Source organism: Mobula birostris, chromosome 10 (assembly GCF_030028105.1).
Source record: "Mobula birostris isolate sMobBir1 chromosome 10, sMobBir1.hap1, whole genome shotgun sequence".
Classification (NCBI taxonomy): domain Eukaryota; kingdom Metazoa; phylum Chordata; class Chondrichthyes; order Myliobatiformes; family Myliobatidae; genus Mobula; species Mobula birostris.
The window spans coordinates 95,558,312-95,583,564 of NC_092379.1; the positions used below are offsets into that span (position 1 = coordinate 95,558,312).

Below are 25,253 nucleotides of genomic sequence, written 5' to 3' on the forward strand. Positions count from 1 at the left end.
CTTCGTCCTGATGAAGGGTCTCGGCCTGAAACGTCAACTGTACCTCCTCCTAGAGATGCTGCCTCGCCTGCTGCGTTCACCAGCAACTTTGATGTGTGATACATCTGAGAATGCTGCTCTTGGACTACAGTTCAGCATTCAACACCATAATTCTCTCCAGGCTCAACAAGAAGCTCAGAGACCACAAACTTCACCTTCCCTTGTGCAGCTGGATCCTGGACTTCTTGTCAGATCACCAGCAGGTGGTAAGAGTAGGCTCCCTCACCTCTGACCCTCAACACAGGTGCCCCTCAGGGCTGTGTCTTAAGCCCCCTCATTTACCCTCTGTATACCCATGACAGTGTCACCACCCACAGCTCCAATTTCCTAATTAAGTTTGCTGACGATACTATATTGATTGGCCTAATTTCAAATAATAAAGAGGTGGCCTACAGAGAAGTCATCACCTTGACACAGTGGCATTAAGAAAACAATCTCTCCTTCAATGTCAAAAAAAGAAAGGAGCTGGTTGTGGACTACGGGAGGAATGGAGTCAGGGTAACTAAGGACCTCACGAATATCTACCGTATCCCAGCAAATGTTCCCTGCTTTATCCTTGAGTCGAACTACCTTCTCCCTAGATATCCTTTTGCTTTTGATGCACCATCAGTTTCAGGAACATTATTACCCCTCAACCATCAGTCTCTTGAACCAAAGGGGATAATTCCATTCAACTTCACTTGCCCTATCATTGAAATGTTCCCACAACCTATGGACCCTCTTTTAAAGATTCTTCATCTCTTGTTCTGGATATTTATTGCTCATTTATTTGTTATTATTATTATTATTACTTTCTTTTTGTACTTGCACAGTTTGTTGTCCTTTGCACACTAGCTGAATGCCCAGCTTGGTATGATCTGTCGTGGTTCGTATTCTATTGTGGATTTATTGAATATGCCCACTAGAAAATGAATCAAAGGGTTCTATATGGTGTCATATTTGTACTTTGATAATAAATTTACTTTGAACTTTGAACTTTGCATAGAACAACCTGGGATTCTCTTTTATCCTATTTGCCAAAGTCATTTCATGGCTGTTTTTGGCTTTTCCTAATTTCCTTCTTAAGTTCTTTTCTGACTTCTAGCTTTTTTTCCTTTTCCCTCTTGAATAATTTCATCATCTCTCTCTTTGCTATCCTTGTCCATCCTTCTGATTGGAACATACCTGTTCTGTACTCTGTGCAGTTGATCTTTAAACACTCTCCACATGTCGGATGTGGACTTGCCAGAGAAAAAAATGTATTCCCAATTAGCTCTTTCTTACTCCTTCTTAATACTCTCATAGCTTGTCCTGCTCCAACTTAATGCTCTCCTGCAAGCTCCATTCTTATTTCCGATGATGATGTTTGTCTCTGCAGCTCATCAATTGTGTGTTCAAATGTGGCTCTGCAGTCCAATTCTAGAAAAGCATGAGTGTTGACAGCGAGGGAAGATAAACTGTTGGAGCAACAGATGTGGCCATTTGTCTCCTCTCTCGAGCAGTGACCAGATCTGGAAGGCGACCATTCTTGAAGCTGTTGGAGGCTCGTTTTACCAGGGCATGCCTTCCAGCCCAGTCCTGAGGAGCCCACTCGAGCTGCTGCGGTGCAACGTTAGCATGTGCGAGGTTGGCTTTCACACAGTCCTTGAACCTCTTACAAGGTCACCACATGTATCCTCTTTCTTGCGACAGCTCTCTGTGTAGCAATTGTTTGAGTGTCCTGAAACCTACCAAGCATATAACATGCCATGTCCAGCAAAGCTGAGCTTGTAGGAGCATTGCTCCTATGCTTGTGCTCTCTGCTCTTTTGAGGTCTTCGAGGTGGGTGACACAGTCTTTGCCAATGGATGCCCAGGATTGATCTCAGGCTATGTGTATGGAAGGGTTCCAGTATCTTAAGGTGCCTTCTGTGTACAGTCCAGTTTTCAAAGCCATATAATAGACTGCTAAGGGTGACAGTTTTGTACACCTTTGAGTTTTGTGGCTTTTCGGATGTTATGCTGGTTCAGTACACGTGAATGCAACCGCCCAATGGCTTGACTGGCCTTGCAAACCCTAGCACTGATTTCTTTGTCTAGGGAGCCATCACTAGAAGTAACACTTTTGAGGTATTTGAATTCCTCCACTGTTCTAAGCTGTGTACCTCCAACGCAGGTGGATGAGGTGGGGGCAGTAGACATTGGCCCGGGTTGGAACAAGACTTTCATCTTTGGTAGGCTGATGGTGAGGCCGAACAGACGAGTGGCTTCTGCAACCCTATCGACAAGCAGCTGGAGATCGGCTTCTGTGCGGGCCATAAGTGTACAATCATCAGCATATAGGGCTTCTCGAATGAGATTACTGACTGTTTTTGTGCGAGCCTTCAAGCGACGCAAGTCAATCAGTGATCCGTCAGTCTTGTACCTTAGGCATATCCCACATTGTGGGGTGCCGACTGTGTGTGATGTATTATGCACATGAAGAACAGAATGCATGTGAAAAACAGATTAAAATGCACAGGTGCCACTACGCATCCTTGCTTTACATCACTGGAAATACTGAATGGAATTGAAGTCTCCCCATTCTACATAACAAGGCCATTCATGTCATTGTGGAAGAGATGGACAAAGTTGATGAATCTGTGTGGTCACCTAAGTTTTGACAGCACTCACCATAGGGACTCCCTGTCGACCATATCGAAGGCTTTGGTTAGATCTACGAAGACGCCAAGTAGTTTCAAATTCTGTTCTGTGCACTTTTCTTGAATCTGATGAACGATGAAAACCATGTCGATAACACTATAGCCTGATCGAAAGCCACATTGTGCCTCAGGAAGGTTTGCCTCTGATATGTTGGCTAATGCAAGCTAAGACATCCCCCCTCCCCCCACCCAACAGACAGGAGAGATCTGCCCCGGTAGTTTCCACAGTGAGCTCTGCTACCTTTGCCTTTGACACAACAATTATGGTGTCCCTGAAGTCCTCAGGTACGTCTTCTTCCTCCCATGTGCTTGTCAGAATGTCATGGTACGAAGTGAGTGTTAGTGGGCCTGCTGACTTAACGAGCTCATTAGGAGTTCCATCCCTCCCAAGGGCTGTTCCAGAGATTGTCAGAGAAATGGCTTTCCTGACTTCATCCAGGGTAGGAGGGAGGTCAAGGGTGCTGATAACAGGCTTCGGGGGGATCTGATCAAGCAGGGTTTGATCTACAGTGCCCAACATGTTGAGTAGGCCGCCATGATGCCATCTCACATTGATGTTACTCCTCACTCTGCCATTAAGAGGGGCATGTAATTCAGTTTGCGCGGTCCATGAACTGCTTCACTGGCCTTGAAGAACATGTATGCTCGCTCACCACTTTATTAGGTACACCTGTACACCTGCTCCTTAATGCAAATATCTGATCAGCCAATCACGTAGCAGCAACTTAACCCATAAAAGCATACGGAGATGGTCAAGAGGTTCAGTTGTTGTTCAGACCAAGCATCAGAATGTGGAAAAATATGATCTAAATGACTTTGACTGTGGAATGATTGTTGATGCCAGACAGAGTGGTTTGAGTATCTCAGAGATTGCTGACCTCCTGGGATTTTCACACAGAGCAGTCTCTAGAGTTTACAGATAATGATGTGAAAAACAAAAAAACACATCCTGTGAGTGGCAGTTCTGTGGGTGAAAATACCTTGGTAATGAGAGGTCAGAGGAGATTGGACAGACTAGTTCAAGCAGGAAGGTGACAGTACCTCAAATAACCATGTGTTACCACAATGGTGTGCAGAAGAGCATCTCTGAATGCACAACACATCACACTTTGAAGTGGATGGGCTACAGCAGCAGAAGACACAAATATACACTCAGTGGCCGCTTTATTAGGTACAAAGGCACCTACTAATATGGCCACTGCAATGGAAGCCTTAGTAAGGGAGGTGCAAAGTTGGAGACACATTATATTTGTATCTGAGGGAACTGTCATCATAAAAATCTTAGCAAATTTTTACCAATGTACTGTAGAGACCCGTTTGACTGGAGGCATCATTGCATAGGACCAGAAAAAGCTGCTAAGGGTTGAAAACTCAGCTAGCTCCATCATAGACACGAGCCTCCCCACCATCGAGGACATCTTCAAAAGGCAATGCCTCAAGAAGGTGCCATTCTTCATTAAGGATCCTTAGCATCCAGAACATGCCCTCTTCTCATTACTACCAGAGAGGAGGTGAGGAGCCTGAAGACATACACTTGTTGTTTTATGAACTGCTTCTTCCCCTCTGCCATCAGGTTTCTGAACAGACCATGAACCCATGAACACTACCTCACTACTTATTTATTTTTCATATATTTCATTTTGTTACTTAGAGTAACACTGCTATGCACTGCACTGTATGGCTACTGCAAAGCAACAAATTTCATGACATATGTCAGTGATGATAAACCTAATTCACATTCTAGTTGTGCATATCCAGTATTTCTCAAGATAACACCCTCCTTCATATAGATTGCAACAGATCTGGTAGACTACGAGTTTTGTGCCAGGTGTGAGGTTTTGATTTTCAAATGCCCTTATCCTCAAATCACCAAAGGCCATTGGTCACTATGCAACGGCAAATGGATAGGCATACAGAAGACAGCCCTAAGAGAATACACTAAGGTGATTAGTTCATGGTCCTGTGCAATTAGGCATGCTTTATTTTATTGATTTGTTTTTAATCATTTATGTTTGCATTGTGGTCAAATAGACGATGTGATGATCAACAGGAAAAAAAAGAAGAGCTTTGTCTGCTGGATAATGAGGAACTGAGGTTGTGTTCATAGGCATCACATAAAGATGATTTCTTTATGGATGACCCAGTCAGTAAACAGTTTTTCTCCCACTCCGTTTCTTCTTATCCAATCAATGCCAATCCTAAACTATCATCCTCTTTGCCCTTCCCAGTCCCACTCCTGAATCACTTGATAAACATAATATCACTTACAATAGCTACAGATAAGGAACATGGATGGATCCAAGATCAGAGGCATCTGATAGAGTTTGTCATCACTTGGAGGTGGACACTGGTGACTTCAGGATGACCAAAGTTATGCACGGAGTAGACTGCTGGACTGATTACCAGCTGCTTAGGTTGATTCTTACAATACGCATCGCACCCAAACATCTCAAGAAGCCAAGGGACATTCGACAGTCATTCGCTATTGGGAAGCTGAGCCACCCCTGGCATCAGGAACAATTTGGAGACAATCTAGATGACAAGTTGACGTTTCACGGCCCCTCACTGGAAACCCCATACAGAAGTGGGAGGATTACAAAGCCTTGGTAACTGAGTCGACTACATCTGTTCTGGGGTCTAGATAGCGGAACCACCAGGATGGGTTTGATGAAAATGACAAGAACATCGCCAAGATCTTGCGAGAAAAGCAGAAAGACATCTTTCTCAGCAGCCTCAGACACTAATGCTCCAACTCCCTCGGCAATTTCCGGATCAGAACCGAGAATTCCTCCACCAGGAAGATACCCAAGTGACCCTGATGGATACAGGAACTTTATTACGCAGTATGAGCTGACTTTCCAACCCAGCCACGTAGGTTGGGTGACGATGCACATAAACTGGCTTACAAGGTGAATCTCTTAGACGGACCTCCCACACTGCCTGTTCAATGCTTCTAAAGAACAAGGTAACCCCACAGCCTAGTCCTTCCAACAATTCATAACTTGTTTCAAGATAGTGTTCAGTCTTTCAGTATGGGGTCAGGAGGTAGCATACTAACTCCTGGACCTGAGCCAAGGGAAAGGAACAGTAATGGACTACATAGTAAAGTGCCATACACTTGTGGTTGAGATGGGGTGGAACAGGAGATCCCGTTTCACTGCTTTCAATGATGGACTGAGTGCAGTGCTTTGGCATGAGATCACAGTATGTGAAAAGCAGGTCAGTCTGCACGACTCAATAAATCTGGCAGCTCGAATCGACAATTGGGCAAATGAGTGGTGCAGAGAAAGACTGAAGGGGAAGAACAGGTTCCTCTCTCTACTGTGGCAATCCAGGACACTTTCAGGCATCATGTTCCATTTGCCCAGTTAAAAAAAAGGTCAATATAACACCCAACCCCTCAAAAATTGCAAAAAAACGTTTATGATCGTTTATTGTACAATTCGATGTGGGGAACAACATATCAAAAGTTGGACAATTTTGACACACGGGAAAGTCTCCAAAAATGACATCAAAAAACAAGATGGCCGCCAGCAAAAAACGTCAGAAATCTGACTGATAACCATCAAATTGCAAATTTCTATACCTGATGTTTTAATGAATGCTCTTTTCACCAATGTTTTTCAAATAACAGTCGTTCCTAGAATGAAAGTTGCATTTGTATTGACGTCATGATGTCATCAGTGATGTAATCAAAGGACAACTCTGGTATTAAGTACTGATGTCATGACACATAATATGCTACCTTATGGTTCCTTAGATGCAGTCTTGTTCATCATCCTCTTCTATCACTGGCTCATTTGTCATATTGTCACTGGTGCATTCCAGCCCATGGTTTCCGCAGCTGCACTTTAGCGTATTACACCCTCCCGAACAGTTGCAGTGAATCATCTGAATAAGTACCTCTGGAGCAGGCCTTTTGTTTGTCATCACTGGAAGGAGTTTCTCCCCTTCTACCCTCCATCCCCACTCAGACGGCTCCATTTGATCACTACAGCTCATCCACTCCATAACCTGTTAGTAAGTCCGCAGGGAGTGAAATTTACAGGCCGAGGTGGTTGGTGGCAGTCTTTCAGGTGTGACAAAAGTCTTAGCTCTTGTAACTTTCTTGCAGAGCATATTGTATCTGATAGATGCCAGGGAGTCGTTCTGATTTCCATTGAACAATGCCACCATTGCCCTACAGCCATTGGTTTCCACAACATCCTGACTTTGTTTTGGTGAACAGAATGCTTTCGAACAGTCTCTGGTTCCCTTTTCTTTCTTGAAGATTCTTTAGAACCCTGACTTCTTTCTGATCCCAAATACTCTGCACGTTGAGTTGCATCCGGTAAAGGCATGTAGAAACAATAGATCATCACAAGCTGCTGCTCTGAGTATCTGCTTAAGGACCTTGATACTATAGGCATTTGATTTCGCCTTGTCCGAGTGGAAATAGAGTTCAGTGCAAATTATTACCACTATATGGTAGCGCAAGAGTACGAGGAGGTCTGTGTCTTCTCCAACGAGGGCGGTAGACTTGAAAGCAGAAGTTGTGACAGCTGCTTTTGCGATCTCAACGTCGACATCTCCTTAGCCTGAATCACTTCACAGATATGGACAGAGTTCATAGTTCATCACTTCATCTAGCCGGAGATCACCTGTCCGTGACACAAATAGGAACCTCTGGAATAACAATGCTGGATCTATGATACGGTCTTCAGCAACTTTGACTGCCCTGCTGATGCTAGTGTCTTGACCTTCAAACTCCCTTTGTGCGAATACGAGAAAACAGGGTGTCCGTCCATCTTCCTAACTATGTCATTTCTTATTGCGAACAGGTCATGCACATTGACATCCTCATTTGCATAAACCCCTGCGATGATGTTGTGCAATGATTTATCATCCGAAAATGGCGTGAAGCAGTCCAGTTTTGCTGCGACTTTTTCAAGGTCAGCCTCATCTCTACTCACTGTGGAGGTGAACAACTCCTTATGTTGTTCACCTGTTGTGTAACTATTCGCGGTCAGTTATTGCATGGCAAGGTTGTAAGAGGATGACGCAGTGGAAGACGTAGTTCAAACTGCTCTCTGGTTCTCTGACATCCCACTTCCTCGTGTTAGACCCCGTTAGTGTCTGTTCTATCACAAGATCAGAGCCAAGGCCAGCCCAGTATTGGCTGCTGCTTCTGATTACATGGAACCCAGAATGGAACTTCTGATGAATATAAAAGCAACATGTCATTACCCGTATCCCAAAAAATTCGGGATTATTGTGATTGAGACTTTTCTTTTGTTTTAACTTTCGAATATGCATGAAGATGGCAGCACTGTAGTCTACGGAACTCTAAACCCTCAAATACAGAGTCAAAGGCAGAGAGAACATCAGTAGGGAGACCTAAATTGAAACAATAAAACATTTGAAGTACAGTGACAATAACCATTAAAATACTATGAATATGTCATGATGTCATATGACATCATGAAATAATAGTTCATAGTTCTGGCGATAAAACACACCCCGCAGGAATTCCCATTCACATCTTATACCATAATTATGGCACTACCATTGTTAGAAACAGTGAAATATAGCAAAATAAGACAGGTATGGCTCCGATTCTTTTCGTAAGCGGCCATTTTTTTACTGTCAGATTTTTTTACTTTCCCATGCTCCGTTTCTGTCCAACTTTTGATATGTTGTTCAGTATGTCCGAAAGTACAAGAAATGACCATAAAACTTTTTTTTTGCCTTTTTTTTGGGGTAGGGGTATTTTGGCACTATATTGACAGCATTAGATGGGTCAATTATCCCTAATTGCATAATGTTCCTAATTTCCTTGCCGTAGGGGTGCCAGACCAATGAACTTCAGGCATTTAGTGATTCCAGGGCAGGTGGGAACTTCATAGATATCTCTTTGGCTCAACGATGGAGAGCTCTGACTCAGCAATTGAAAAATATCGTTGACAAGGCTCTGGATGGTCAGCCAGTCAAACAAGTGACATTATTTTCTTTGTTTACAGTAGCTTTCACCCTAATCTAATGGCTAAGGAATAAGCTAGTTATCTCTTGCTTGCTTCCACCAAAGTCATGGATCTCTTCCATGGCAGGCACAATGGTCTTGGTTTAATAGAACATAGAATAGTAGAGCACAGTACAGGCCCTTCAGCCCAAAAGGTTGTGCCAACCCTCAAACCCTGCCTCCCATATAAGCCCCCAACTTGGATTCCTCCATATACCTGTTTAGTAGTCTCTTAAATTTCACTAGTGTATCTGCCTCCACCACTGACTCAGGCAGTGCATTCCACGCACCAACCACTTTCTGAGTAAAAAACCTTTCTCTAATATCCCGCTTGAACTTCCCACCCCTTACCTTAAAGTCATGTCCTCTTGTATTGAGCAGTGGTGCCCTGGGGAAGAGGTGCTGACTGTCCACTCTATCTATTCCTCTTATTATCTTGTACACCTCTATCATGTCTCCTCTTATCCTCCTTCTCTCCAAAGAGTAAAGCCCTAGCTCTCTTAATCTCTGATCATAAAGCATACTCTCTAAACAGGGAGCATCCTGGTAAACCTCCTCTGTACCCTTTCCAATGCTTCCACATCCTTCCTATAGTGAGGCGACCAGAACTGGATACAGTACTCCAAGTGTGGCCTAACCCGAGTTTTATAGAGCTGCATCATTACGTCGTGACTGTTAAACTCTATCCCTCGACTTATGAAAGCTAACACCCTATAAGCTTTCTTAACTACCCTATCCACCTGTGAGGTGCCTTTCAGGCATCTGTGGACATGTACCCCGAGGTCCCTCTGCTCCTCCACATACCAAGTATCCTGCCATTTACTTTGTACTCTGCCTTGGAGTTTGTCCTTCCAAAATGTACCACCTCACACTTCTCCGGGATGAACTCCATCTGCCACTTCTCAGCCCACTTCTGCATCCTAGCAATGTCTCTCTGTAATCTTTGACAATCGTCTACACTATCTACAACACCACCAACCTTTGTGTCATCTGCAAACTTGACAACCCACCCTTCTACCCCCACATCCAGGTCGTTAATAAAAATCACGAAAAGTAGAGGTCCCAAAACAGATCCTTGTGGGACACCACTAGTCACAATCCTCCAATCTGAATGTACTCCCTCCACCACGACCCTCTGCCTTCTGCAGACAAGCCAATTCTGAATCCATCTGGCCAAACTTCCCTCGATCCCATGCCTTTTGACTTTCTGAATAAGCCTACCATGTGGAACCTTGACAAATGCTTTACTAAAATCCATATAGATCACATCCAATGCACTACCCTCATCTATATGCTTGGACACCTACTCAAAGAACTCTATCAGGCTTGTTAGACATGATCTGCCCTTCACAAAGCCATGCTGACTGTCCCTGATCAGACCATGATTCTCTAAATGCCCAGAGATCCTATCTCTAAGAATCTTTTCCAACAGCTTTCCCACCACAGATGTAAGGCTCACTGGTCTATAATTACCCTGACTATCCCTACTACCTTTTTTGAACAAGGGGACAACATTCGCCTCCCTCCAATCCTCCAGTACCATTCCCGTGGACAACGAAGATATAAAGATCCTAGCCAGAGGCTCAGCAATCTCTTCCCTCGCCTCGTGGAGCAGCCTGGGGAATATTCTGTCAGGCCCCGGGGACTTATCTGTCCTAATGTATTTTAACAACTCCAACACCTCCTCTCCCTTAATATCAACATGCTCCAGAACATCAACCTCACTCATATTGTCCTCACCATCATCAAGTTCCCTCTCATTGGTGAATACCGAAGAGAAGTATTCATTGAGGACCATGCTCACTTCCACAGCCTCTGGGCATATCTTCCCAACTTTATCTCTAATCGATCCTACTTTCACTCCTGTCATCCTTCTTTTCTTCACATTAATTGAAGAATGCCTTTGGGTTTTCCTTTACCCTACTCGCCAAGGCCTTCTCATGCCCCCTTCTTGCTCTTCTCAGCCCTTTCTTAAGCTCCTTTCTTGCTTCCTTATATTCCTCAATAGACCCATCTGATCCTTGCTTCCTAAATCTCATGTATGCTGCCTTCTTCCACCTGACTAGATTTTCCACCTCACTTGTCACCCATGGTTCCTTCACCCTACCATTCTTTATCTTCCTCACCGGGACAAATTTATCCCTAACATCCTGCAAGAGATCTCTAAACATCGACCACATGTCCATAGTACATTTCCCTGCAAAAACATCATCCCAATTCACACCCCCAAGTTCTAGCCTTATAGCCTCATAATTTGACCTTCCCCAATTAAAAATTTTCCTGTCCTCTCTGATTCTATCCTTTTCTATGATAATGCTAAAGGCCTGGGAGCGGTGGTCACTGTCCCCCAGATGCTCACCCACTGAGAGATCTGTGACCTGACCTGGTTCATTACCTAGTAATAGATCTAGTATAGCATTCCTCCTGGTCGGTCTGTCCACATACTGTGACAGGAATCCATCCTGGACACAATTAACAAACTCTGCCCCATCTAAACCCTTGGAACTAATCAGGTGCCAATCAATATTAGGGAAGTTAAAGTCACCCATGAGAACAACCCTGTTATTTTTGCACCTTTCCAAAATCTGCATCCCAATCTGCTCCTCTGTATCTCTGCTGCAACCAGGGGGCCTATAGAATACCCCCAATAGAGTAACTGCTCCCTTCCTGTTCCTGACTTCCACCCATACTGACTCAAAATAGGATCCTGCTACATTACCCACCCTTTCTGTAGCTGTAATAGTATCCTTGACCAGTAATGCCACCCCTCCTCCCCTTTTTCCGCCCTCTCTATCCCTTTTAAAGCACTGAAATCCAGGAATATTGAGAATCCATTCCTGCCCTGGTGCCAGCCAAGTCTTTGTAATGGCCACTACATCGTAATTCCATGTATGTATCCAAGCTCTCAGTTCATCACCTTTGTTCCTGATGCTTCTTGCACTGAGGTACACACACTTCAGCCCTTCTACCTTTCTGTCTTACACTGCTTATTCTGCTTCTCTTTCCTTTACATGGTGATTGTTTAGAGAAGGGCTGGCATTCAGAGGGATTCATATGGTTTCAAAGTGGATGTTCCTGCTCTAGTGCTGTCTAAAAATATGTCCTGGGATTTTCCAATCTAAGCTGCTACAAGATAGACAAATATGCTTTTGGACATGATTACTGGGTAAGATCTAGTTTTCATCTTTGCTGTTGCCACCGTTCCCTTTCTCTATGTTTTCTATTATTATATTATCCCAAGATGCAAAGTCACGTTTCAAGTTACTCAGTCTATGCCCTTTGGCATATCCCGTAACAAGATCCCAATAAAACTTGCAATGCCTTGATCTAAAAGGAATATATTTTTCACTGTTATTTTCTAATCCATTCCACCTATTACCTTATTTATTTTCCACAGCAATTTTGACGTTCTATATTATTACTAATTTACTTTTAAGAGTAAATGTCTGGACTTCTTTCAGAATCACGCTGCTACTCAAATACAATTACTTCAGTAAGTCCAATGGAATGACAATGCATTTCATGACAGTCTGTGGGTAGCTTGCTTGCAGGCTGATAATGTCAGTGAGATATCACTGTCCATACCATTATCGATGGCACTGGCTTCAAGGTAGAGGTGTTTTGTCTCAAGGAACAAATACTCTCATTCTTCTCATTACTTACCATGGATGCACCTTTCTGTTGTGACTGCTGATTTCAGTCAGTAAAAATTGAAAAATAAACAGGCTTTTATAGTTGTGTCTGAGCCAATACTACATTACAGCCTAGTTTCTATTTGCTCTCAAAATTCCTTATAACAATGGCAGCTTTGTCCATTGGGATGTTGATCTTATTTCTCTGCCACTTCAATAGCCTATATTAACAACCAATGCTGATTTCAATTAACTTGAACATATAGGTGCCAAGTTGTACAACGTCATTGTACCACAGAGGGAGGAAACAAATATGTAATAGTGGTAGTGTAGTACACAAGTCAAGTGTGCCAATTATTTGTATTTTAATGTTCATCTTCTTGGGATTTTGGCACTCACAGAAGTATACCACTTGAAAATGAACAGGTCAAACTGAGTTCTATGATATCCTATAACTCATAATTCTATAACAATTCGATAAATTGAGTTGACTGAAATAGCCAAAAGCTAATTCCTCAACCCAGAACTTTATTGAAACATCGTCCTCAGGTAAATAAAACGTTTGTATGAAATAGGGATTACTTATCTGCGTATTCAAAGAGAAGATTGCTTGTTTGAATAGGCCTGAAGATCTGCAGATTCCATCACATTAGACTAGGATTAAACATTAAACAGGGGTAGCACTGGCCATTTTCCAAGATCACCTACTTCTGTATGATTTAATCTCAAACCACTACACTGCAACAACTGTTATTTCAATCAGAATTCCAGAGAAGCTATTTTTTCTTCATTTTAACCACACAGTATTAAAAGATACACAGGGTCTTCCCTGTTTGATTTTAGGCTGAATAACTAGCTGTGAATGAGTTGGATAAATCTAAATTCACAAATTGAAAGAAATCTAAAATTGCTTGACAGAATTTAAATTTATGCAACAAGTACACTATTGGCAGTATTTATATATTTCATACAATGTTAATCCTTTTAGTTTGAATATTTAATGCCTCCTACTGAAATTTCGAAGGTAAGGTGGGCAGATCCCTAGAGCCTAACCAAGTCCACCCCTGGACCTTATGGAGGTTAGTGAAGTAATCACAGAGGCCCTAGTGGAGATATTTACTTCATCATTAACCACTGATGAAGTTCCAGAACATTGGAGAGAGGCTAATGCTGTTCCATTGTTCAAAAATGATAGCAAGGACATTTTGGACATTCAAACCAGAATAAAACTTGTATAGTGAATTGTAGAGCACCGGCAAGTGTGGAAGAGAGCGACCTGGGAGTATAAGTGTCCAATTGGACAAGCCTCTCAACCTCCTCTCTGTGTACAGACTGATCATTGTTGCTGATGAGGCCAACCGCTGCAGCATCATCAGCAAACCTGATGATATGATTTGGGCTGAATCTGGTATGCCGTCAGCAATGTGACTGAGCACACAGTCCTGGGCAGCACAATGCTCCGTGTGATGTAGCTTGAGATGTTGCTGCCAAGTCAGACTGACTGGGGTCCTTCTGTTAGTCTGGTTACAGAGAGTGGTGTGGAGTCCCAACGGACAGTTTACTCCTCTCCCCCCCAACCTCAGAAGGATGATTGCGTTAAACTCCTGGCTGAAGTTGTTGACCAGCATCCTGGTGTATGAGGCATTGTTTTCTATGTGGGACAGGATTGAATGGAGGGCATGGGCCCTCCATCATCAATGCATCAGTTTGAGTGGGAGGAAAATTGGAAAGGGTCCAATGGCATTTTTTTATGATCTTTTACCTGCCTCTTAGTGCACTTCTTGATTGTTGAAGTCACTAGGCGGGAATCATTTAGGCCAGTTACTATTGCTCCTGTGTGCACTGGAATGCTGGTGGCTCCCTTGAAGCCTGCAGGGACAGTGGACTATTTCAAATAGTTATTAAGGATGTCTTTTAAGACGTCTGTTAGCTGATCTGTACAGTCCATCAGCACCCGACCAGGTATATTGTCTGGCCCTACAGCTTTGCTTGGGTTTACCCTGGCTAGGATCCCCCTCACCTCAGCTGTGGACAGAGAGGGTGCTTGTTTCTTAAGGAGAGAGGGGGATTTCCATGATTTCACATTGCTCAATGTGTCAAATCATGCATAGAAGCTATTCCGCCTACAGTACTGTAGTGGCATTGGCAGTGTTCTAATTTGTCGTGTATCTCATTTGCTACTCACATCAATATTAGTTTGTCTTTTTAATTCCCTTTTAACCATTTCTCTGAAACTTCAGCAAATTGGGGCAGTTGCTTAACTGGGCCAAAGTGTACTGGTCACAATGTGTCCCAATTAACAGGAATCTATTGTTTATGCAAATAATTAGGTTTGTTATTAATAGAACCATCTGTTGGAAATGAAGAGATAAGAGTAGAAAAGAGGATGACTGAAGATTTCACAGCCTCATTTCAAAATCCACATCAAAGCAGCTCGCGGCCATCATTAGTTCCTTTCTCTGTTTTAAAATATAATACACCTGATGTTATGTTTGTTCTTTAACAAAGACAAATTTGCATAGGTCAGAATGCTGGAACTATTTTATTTAAGATTTATTACATTCATAGCTTCAGCTTGACCACATTTTACTCGGAACCTCTGGCACGCCAAGAATGTGTGTGTGTTTCGTTCATCAACGACACTTCCAGTTCTGAGTGAACCGCCTGTATTGCACACTGGGAACAGAAGATCTTTACTATAATTAAACAATCATATAACAATTACAGCACGGAAACAGGCCATCTCGGCCCTTCTAATCCATGCCGAACTCTTCCTCTCACCTAGTCCCACCGACCTACACCCAGCCCATAACCCTCCATTCCCCTCCCTTCCATATAGCTATCCAATTTTACTTTAAATGACAATATTGAACCTGCCTCTACCACTTCTGCTGGAAGCTTGTTCCACACAGCTACCACTCTGAGTAAAGAAGTTCCCAAATTATGTACAGATATAATAAAGCACCCTCCCCTTGTAAAGAAAATCAAACACAATACTATGTCCCCATAAACCTGCAAGAGACAATAATGCTTTCCAACAAAGATATTTACATTAACTTTAATTGTAATGAGCAAATACAGTCTTTTATTCACTCACCACTCTCAAACCGTCTCTGTGGTGGTTTAATGATCCCTTTTGGACTGCTAGTTGTTTCCACGGATGCTTTGCTTTCACTTGTTGTGTTAATACTGGTATCCTTTTGAGAACTCTGATCTACATGTTCATTTCTTTCACACCTGACTTCTCTTCCATCTGATGCAAGGGAATCAGTCAAAAGGCTGAAAAGCACATAGAACATTACTACACTATACAGGCCCTTTGGCTCATGATGTTGTGTCGACCTTTAGACCCAGTCTGAGATCAGTCTGATCTCTCCCTGCTACATAAGCCTGCATTGTTATGATGGAAAGAAATTATAAATTAAAGGAAATGTAGGGAAAGAAGCATCAAAGAGATAACAATACATAAAAGAACAGCAAAATTATAAGCGAAAGGCACAGACTATATAGAAACTGAAATTCCATAAAACTTGCATGTATTTAGAGGGGCTTTATACACTGATTGTCGTGTTCCCACCTGCAAACCAGTATCTTCTGGTGAAAGATTACAGTCGACGTGCATGAGGGTGAAAAGTAACCAATACCATGGACAAGAGGAAATTTACAAAGTTTTACTTTAGACACAAGAAAAGGCTAAACATTAAAGAGAAACAGACTACCATGGCAAGTCAAAGCATTAGTTGCCAGGGCAGTATTAACTATTACAAATTTCAGTGATAGAATCTGTTGATGTAGTTGGACCAATGGGAATTTTCTCATTGGCATTGCCTCTAGCTCCCTCACATGTATGGCTTTAACCTTGCCAAGATTAGTCATTTACATGGTGGGCACTGTCTTTAAAAAAACACTCTGAATTGTCAAATAACTTGAAGAATGGCCTCCAATTCTGCAGAACCAGTCCTGTCTAATTGAAAGTGCTGGATATCCTTCACAGAACCTCTGCTCCTACTTGTTAAACTCCACTGCCTCTCTATTTCTCGGGACATTGTTCAGAGAAAAAGCATGACCTATGTAGACACCTATATTCCTGATAACATTCCCAGTTACTTTGATTATGAATTACTAGGTGTTTTAGGATCATCACTCCTTTGGCAGTAGCTGAACATGACAGAGCTCACATGGCAGGAGGTCCAGGATATCATCAGGAGAGCAAAGCCATCTACCACCCCTGGACCAAGTGTGTTATATCTGCAAGGTACATAAGAAATGCCCAAAACTCATCCAGAATATTTGGGCCAAAGGCTCTATCCCACCAAGCTGGAAAATGCTTGAAGGATGCTTTGTTCCCAAGGAAGAAGATTCCTCCACAATCACCCAGTTGCGGACAATCTCCCTCCTTAGCGTGGAGTGCAAGATATTCTTCTCGGTGCTTACGAGAGGGTTGACTTCTTACATAATGGAGAACCATTAAATCAACACAGCCATCCAGGAAGGTGGCATCCTAGTTTTCCTGGGTGCATCGAACACTCCTGAATAATCAATCAATTGATCCGTGAGGCCAGGCAGAACAAAGGCAACCTAACAGTCATCTGGTTAGACCTAGCCGTCGCCTAGTCAGTTCCACATGTCCTCATCCAGGTTGGCCTGGACCACTATGATAACCTGCTAGTAACACGGGACATGATCAGCAGCTACCTAGGAGTATTCAAGATACGCTTCACTTCAAACCACTTTACAACCAGGTGGCAGGACTCCGAAAAAGGATTCCAACTGGCTGTACCATCTCTCCCATCTTGTTTGTCATGGGTATGAAACTCCTCATATCAGCAGCAACAGACGTGACCCGAGGCCCAGTGTTGGAGCCCAGGATCCGACAACCTGCAATATGGGGGTTCATGAATGATATCACAGTAAGCACTGCAACCCACGTCCAAGCAAGGTGGGTACTGGAAACCCTGGACATATAGCTACCTGGGCTAGGATGACCTTCAAGGCCAGGAAGTCCAGATACACGGTTGATCAAAAAGGGGAAGGTTACTAGCAAACACGAGGAAATCTGCAGGTGCTGGTGTTTCAAGCAACACACATAAAAAATGCTGGTGAACGCAGCAGACCAGGCAGCACCTATAGGAAGAGGTACAGTCGACATTTCGGGCCGAGACCCTTCGTCAGGACGTTCACTCTTCATGTATGGGGAGAAGTCATTCCATCTATAGAGGACAAACCTGTAAAGTGGTTTAACGCAGCAATGATGGACAGCGTCAGCATCACCGACACTGTAAAACAGACTGAAGAATGGCTGAAGAAGATCAACAAAACTGAACTCCTTGGTAAATTTAAGAGATTGCTGTATCAACATGGTCTCCTACCAAGGCTGTTTTGACTTTTCACGGTGTACTAGTTCCCCATAACTCCTGTAGAAGGCATCGAGAAGAAAGTCAACAAGCACCTGCGGTGGTGGTTGGGAACCCCCCCAAATTCTTCTTCAGGGGGTTTCTACATAAGATCTACATAAGTGGGGTTCTACATACAGCTCCTGTTGTCATCGGTAGTGGGGGAGTTCAAGGTGGCAAAGTGTAGAGTTATGATAACATTGAGGGGCTTTGAATACACACTAATATATCAAGAAAGAGTCACACAAGGGGTCTGTGTATGACACTCTCCCTACACCATCACAGCTGCACACATGGAGGCTGAGAGAGGACCCTAACTGCAAGCTTTGTGGTCAGCAGAGTTCACAGGTACACATGCTGTCAGATTACAAAACAGCTTTAACACAAGAATGGTATAGGTGGCGTCACGTCAAATGTCCTGCTGACCCTTGTACTGGAGTGGGAGAGGTATAAAAAGAGACCAGTTGGTAGAGAGGCAAACAGGGCAGTCATTTTCATCAAGGAGAAGGCCACTTCAGTCATATCATGGAGGCCCAAATCCAATCTGCTCAAAACTGCCAAATCATATGGTCAATGTGGTGAAGAAGCTGCAGTTCCCAGAGGTGGTGCAAACCATACTTCGACTGGACATCATACTGTGGTCCACTGAAGACAAGAAAATCATCCTGGTTGAGATCACAGTACCATGGGAGGAAGGATTGTTCCCCTTATGACTTTAAATGTCCTTTGTATAGGCGGATGTATTGCTTGTTTAACTTTCCCTTAAGGCTCTTTTGTTAGAAGTCACAGTGAAGAATGCTACTGAGCTTCAGATCTACAATATTGGTTACTGAATGACAGAAGATCTCTTGTTGTCAAATAATGAGTTAGAAAAGCAGAAGTGAGAGAATCAATTTGTCCTTAAACATCTTCACAAAATTCATGCCAACAGTTTGAAATGTATCCAGTTGCAGAGGGTGGCAACTCATGGATCTGGATTTAAGATAATTTTTAAAAGAACTAATGCTGAGATTAAGTGTCATTTTTAAAAACATAAAACTATGTTGTGATCTACAACGTACTGCTTGGGAGTTTATTGGGAGCAGAATCAACTGTAACTTTTTAGTCAGGAATCGGCTATATAATACAGAACTACCGTTTGTATAAGGAAAACACAGGGGAATGGAATTAATTGGATGTGTCTTTCAAAGACCTGATCAGATTGCCAAATGCCCTCCTCCTATGTTGTGTGAAATGTGAGTCTAGCAAGAAACAGAACTGACATGAACATAATAATCACCCACATATTTTGAAGGTAACGTAAGCAATTGACTTACTGTTCAGCTGCAATTATTGGAGCTATCCACATAATAATGTTTGTTCTCTTTAAGTAAAATGTCTTCCAAAACAAACTCTTCATTGTCCATTAAAAGATAAAACCAGTGACAAAAGTAATTTGAAACGTGTTAGGGCTGGTGAAGAAAAAACAGCCAAAACCATAATCACTCTACCTAATCTATTTAGTTCAATTTAATTCAAGTGCTTTGTACAGCATGTATTAGTTTTTCCCAGTTTCTGTGTCCAGCAAGGTACTAATATCTGTTAGTGTACAAAGCCGTGGTAATCCCAATGCTCCTGTATGCATCAGAAACCTGGACAACATACCAACGACATCTGAAGGCACTTGAAAAGTTCCATCAACTCTGTCTTCGAAACATCTTAAATGCTTTAAAAGCTGGGAAGATAGAAGAACCAATGTCAGTGTGCTAAATGAAGCAAAACCAACAAGCATTGAAGCCTACGTCATCAAGAACCAACTGAGATGGAGCGGTCATGTTGTTTGGATGAAAGATGAACGTCTGCCGAGACAATTCTTCTACTCCCAGCTTAAAGAAGGCAAACGTTAAAGAGGCGGACAACAGAAGAGATTCAAAGACGTCTTAAAAGCCAACATGAAGAAATGTAACATTGACATCAACAATTGGGAAACCAATGCCAAGGACAGGAAACTCTGGCAAGCCATCATCTGAGAAGGAACAGCAACTTTCAAAGCCAACAGATGTGCAGAATTAGAAAAAAAGAGAAGAAAATGGAAAGAGAAACAGCAACAACCAAAGCCCGATCTGCCATCTGGAACTACCTGTCCTCGATGCGGAAGAACTTTCAAAGCCAAGGTTAGACTCATAAGCCACTTGAGAGCCCATAAGTAGATCAACAGAACGAAGACCATCATCCTCGACCTCGAGGGATAGCTACGATGACGAATATCTGCAATGATTACATTTTAATCATTTGTTGTTCAGTCGTTAAGTCGAATCAAATTCTTCGTGACCCCATGGACTCCTGCACACCAAGCCTTCTTGTTGGAAGCTGCGTCTGTAAGATCCCCCATGGTCACACGCATTGTCTGAGTAATACTATCTATCCATCGTAGCCTCTGTCATCCTTTCCTTCTTTTACCTTCTGTTTTACCTAACACGAGAGTCTTCTCCAAGGAATCCTGTCTTCTCATGATGTGGCCAAAATATTTTGGCTTTTGTCTCATAATCAAGCCTCCCAGTGAGCAGTCTGGCTGTATTTCTTCAAGTATTGACTTGTTGGATCTTCTTGCTGTCCAACGAACTCTTAACACTCTCCTCCAGCATCCACGTTCACAGGCGTCGATTCTTTGATTTCAGCCTTACTAATAGTCCAGCTCTCACAGCCATACATCACAACTGGAAATTCCATCGACTTGACTGTACGGATCTTCGTAGACAATGTTATCTCTCTGCTCTTCAGTATTTTATCTAAATTTGCCATTGCTGCACTCCCCGTTTAATTTTGCGGCTGCAGTCACCATCTATAGAAATCTTCGAACCGAGGAACACAAAATCCGTCACTGTCTCCACTTCCTTTTCATTCATTACCATGGAATTAAAATAGGGCTGGTCAACATAATCTTGGTTTTCTTAATATTGAGCAACAAGCTAGCCTTTGCACTGTTTTCTTTCACTTTGATTAGAAGCTTCCTCAGATCCTCCTCGCTTTCAGCCATTAGAGTAGCATCATCTGCATATCTGAGGTTGTTAATATTTCATCCAGAGATTTACTTCCAACATTTGAATCCTCTAGACTTGCATATGTCATGAAGTGTTCAGCACATAGATTAAATAAGTAGGGTGACAGAATGCAGTCTTGTTGTACTCCTTTCTCAATCTTGAACCAGTTTGTTGTTCCGTGTTCAGTTCTAACTGTTGCTTCTTGAACACCGTACAAGTTTCTCATAAGGCAGATCAGATGTCCAGGTATGCCCATTTCTTTAAGGATTTTCCATAGTTAGTCCACACTGTCGAAGGCTTTAGAATAGTCAATAAAACATAGATAAATACTTTTCTGGAACTCCCTCAATTTCTCCATTATCCAGCGTAGGTTAGCAATTTGGTCCGTGGTGCCTCTGCCTCTTCTAAAACGAGCTTGTACATCTGGTAGTTCTCATTCCATGTATTGCTGGAGTCTTGCTTGCATGATCTTTAGCATTTCTATTTTAATTACAGAACTGGTAAATTATAGCAATGCAGAAATATATGGCCATTGGAGACTTGAAGAATACATAAAATTAAAGACAATTGCTTTTGAAATTCCAGACTAGAATGATTCTGCAGATGAATTCCAAACTTGCCTTGTAAAAGGATAACAAGTGCTTTCACTACTGGATCATGTTTAGTAGAGAGAGAAGTACTGAAGCAATCCACTGAGGTAATCAGATAAAAATGTCAAGCAAAGGAGAATATGTTAGGTGCAATCAAATGTTTGCTTATGAACAGACTTGAAATGAAGAGGGAGGTAGAAGGGTTATTTAAAGAAATTCTATTAGGCCCAAACATCTGAAAGCTTAATCCTTGTGGTTGAATGAAGGGGTGAAATGCACAAGACTTTAGAATCAGAAAAATGGAAAGACTGAAGAATGAGTTAGGTCCAGAGGAGTTTACACAAAGAGTGAGACATTGAAAGAATTTAAACATAAAAATAAACATCTTTATTCAGGGACATTGGCAGTCAATCAAGGTTGGCAAGGGTAAAGACAGGGTTGGAGAATTTATCTTTGATCATATATGAAAACCGTGCCACAGAAGTCTGAGTTTAGAACATCCCATGAGTTTAAGATATGCAGCTTTAGGAACACATTAAAACATATATAAAATAGTGAGAACCAACATGACATCAGACTCCTGTAATGGTAAAGACTGTCATGTCAGGTTTGGACCAGAACAAGCAGCAATCACAAAAGAACTGAAACAGATCTATGCAGACAGCCAAACCATTGTCTCTGGGTGAGATATTCTGAAATATTCACAACCTGTTAAAATCAATGAATAACTAACTTTGAGAAATTATTAACATAAACGTGGAACATTACAGTATAGTACAGGTCCTTTGGCCCACAATGTTGTGCTGACTTCTTAGCTTACTTGAAGATCAGTCCAACCATTCCAACCTACATAGCCCTCCATTTTTCTATCATCCATGTGCCTATCTGAGGGTTTCTTAAATGCCCCTAATATATCACCCTGTACCACCCCCACTGCTGACAGGGCATTCCATGCAACCACCACTGACATCTCCGACATCCCCCACAAAATCCCCTCCAATCACCTTAAATTATATTCTCTCATATTTGTTATTTCCACCCTGGGAAAAAGTCTCTGGCTATCCACTTGATTTATGCCTCTTATCATCTTGTGCACCTCTATCAAGTTACCTCTCATCCTGCTTGGCTCCAGAAAGAAAATCCCTCGCTTGCTCAAACTATTCTATTAGGACAGGGGGCAGCATAGTAGCATAACGCTCAGCGATCCAGGTGCAATTACCTCCGTTGTTTGTAAGGAATTTTTACGTTCTCCCAGTGACCTTGTGGGCTTTTTCTGGGTGCTCTAGTTTCCTCCCACACTTGCACACATGTGGGGTTAGTAGGTTAATTGGTCACATGGGTGTGATTGGGTGGAGTGGGCTTGTTGCACCAGGACGGCCTGTTACCTTGCTGTATCTCCAAAGAAACAAAATAAAAAAAAACACACTCTCTGATCCAGGCAGCATCCTTGTAAATCAGTAAGGCAACCACACCGTTCCTGTATTGAAGTGACCAGAAAAACAAGAACACACATAATTTAACTTTTATAGCCAATTAATTCAAAAAATCTGTGTTACTTAATACTTAATGCTTGTACTGCACTCCTTTTAAATGAACAGACCTGCTGAAATTGTGTAAGTGCTGGGAAAATGCCACAACTTCATTGGCTGTGGCTGCAGTTCATGAACTCGAGTGCAGATGGAAAAGGTCTGGCAGAGAGGGGTCAGCAAGCTGGTGAACTCCATGCTTCCATATACGCACAATTCCCAAATGTGGTGACATTTAGATAGTTCTTTGTATAATTCACTGTATAATAACTTCAGGGGCTCATGTGGTATTCTGTTTTTTAATGGTGTAACAAGTAATTCAGTAAATGGATCTCACCCCTTAAACCCCAAAATTGCACAGTTCCGCACAGCCAGGTATACCTGATAATTGGGAATTAAAACATTAGAATAATTTGATTCTAGATTTAATATCAATTACAGACTTAATGGAAATTATTATTCCATAGTCCACATTTTGCAAGTAATGCAAAGTAAAATTATTGAATGGTCACTGAACAAAAGGAAGCCCTTTGGCCTATCATGTCCCTCTGGTTCTCTGTAGATCAAATCTTTAGTTCCATTCACCAGCTCTTTCACCTTAGTTGTACAGTTAGTTTCATTATAAATAACTTGTGAACCAATAAATAACAGAAAGGGAAATGTATATAGAATTAATAAGCCTTTATTGATGTAGCTTTGAATTTAGTTCCATATCTCACACATGCACTACAAGAAGTACGTGTTTGCTACAATCAGAAAATCCTTTTGTATTTGCTCACTGGCTTAATTTTTTTTTGTTCATTAAACTGAGAGCTTCTTATTCTGAATTAACTTTAGTATTTACAAGATTAGTCTACATTTCTAGGCTCTGCTTTTAAACTTTAGGTGCCAAAGGGTCAAGCTATCAGTTCTTCAAAGTAATTCACCAGCAAAGTAACACCCCAGCAAAATAAAATTCTGCTCATTTAGAATTTGTCAATTTGCGAATTGTTTTAAATACTTTAACAGCAGTTTAACAAGTATTGTTAAATACTTAAATTGAGAGATATTTTGGAATCTTCAAAAATTAAAGCAGAGCAATATAGTTTGTAGATTGGTGATAACTGTAGGAAAAATATTGCATGCATACTGTTAACACTGGTCCAGCCAGTTTGTGCATTGTGTTCAGTTGTGGGCAGTGCACTTTAGAAACAAATTAAGTTACCTATAGGAGGTGCAGAAATCATTTACTAGAATAATCCTTAAGGATGAATGACTTGTTGCATGGGAAGATTGGAGAAACATGGATTGCTGTTTTTGGAACTGAGCTTGAGCATTTATTTAACAGAAATGTTTAAAATCAGGAAGAGGATTAACAAAATGAATCAAAAATAGCTGTATCCATTGGTGGGAGGGAAAAAGGCCAGAATGCATGGACTTAGAGAGCTTTTGGCAATCTTTGATGTGGTTGTGATATTGAAATCTCATCAGGCGTTTTCAAGGGACACTATGTTAGCATGCAGTGGTGCTTCGCCTCTGATCTGGTCTGACACTTATGTGCTGGGCGACACCTAATTAATTAACTTGTTTATTTCAGCTTTTTTATTAAAGATATGCTGGGTGCGTCCTGGCTACCACTGCACCACTGCATGCTTCGAGGCCCAGTATCGGTCCACTGTACTATATCCTTGTGACCACATTGGTTTCCTCTGGGTGCTCTGAATTCCTCAGTCATCTCAATGACACACAGTTTGGCAGGTTAATTGTCCTCTGCGAAATTGTCCCTATTATGAAGGAAAGTAGTGAAATCTGGGAATATTTGATGAGAATGAGGGGAAGATAAAAATTAACATGGTGCTAGTACAGTGATTCCCAAAGGGGGCAGTTATGTGTCCTAAGGGGGTGTTAGGGGAAATAGAAGTCATTAGGGGGCATTCAAGATTCTTGAGGGGGCAGTAACAGGCACCTGAACTTGAGGCACGATACTTGACCGACCATCTCAACTCTCTGCCGTCGTCAACATCCGATAGGCACTCCCATTTTGTGTTAATTTTTTATTTAAATTTAGCCCCATTAATGAATGATAAATATGTACAGTGTGACCTCTATGAGTCTGAAGGTGGTGAAGCCTTGAATTCTAGTCCTGCAGAAAATATGTCAACACAATGTCAGTCCTGCTGAAGGGACTTGACCTGAAACGTCGACTGTACTCTATTCCATATATTCTGTCTGGCCTGCTGAGTTCCTCCAACATTTTGTGTGTGTGTTGCTTACATACTCGGAGTATGGTTTAATTCCTTTCCCATCAGATAAGTGATGCCCCATGTGTCTCATTTGTAATACTGCACTGTCAAATGAAGCCATAAAACCATCAAGATTGCAAGAACTCTTCCATAAAAGACGCTCTGAAAAGGCTA

At 42.1% G+C, this 25,253-nt stretch overlaps 1 long non-coding RNA gene across 1 annotated transcript in view; it reads left to right on the forward strand.

The window, feature by feature from the left end:
- Positions 1 to 66: 66 nt before the first annotated feature.
- The window catches only part of LOC140204178 (uncharacterized), a 55,749-nt gene continuing 30,562 nt past the window's right edge, over positions 67 to 25,253 (forward strand). Inside the window, exons 1-2 of the long non-coding RNA XR_011887551.1 lie at positions 67 to 245; positions 7,519 to 7,629. This is a non-coding gene — a long non-coding RNA (uncharacterized lncRNA). The remainder of the gene's footprint in view (positions 246 to 7,518; positions 7,630 to 25,253) is intronic.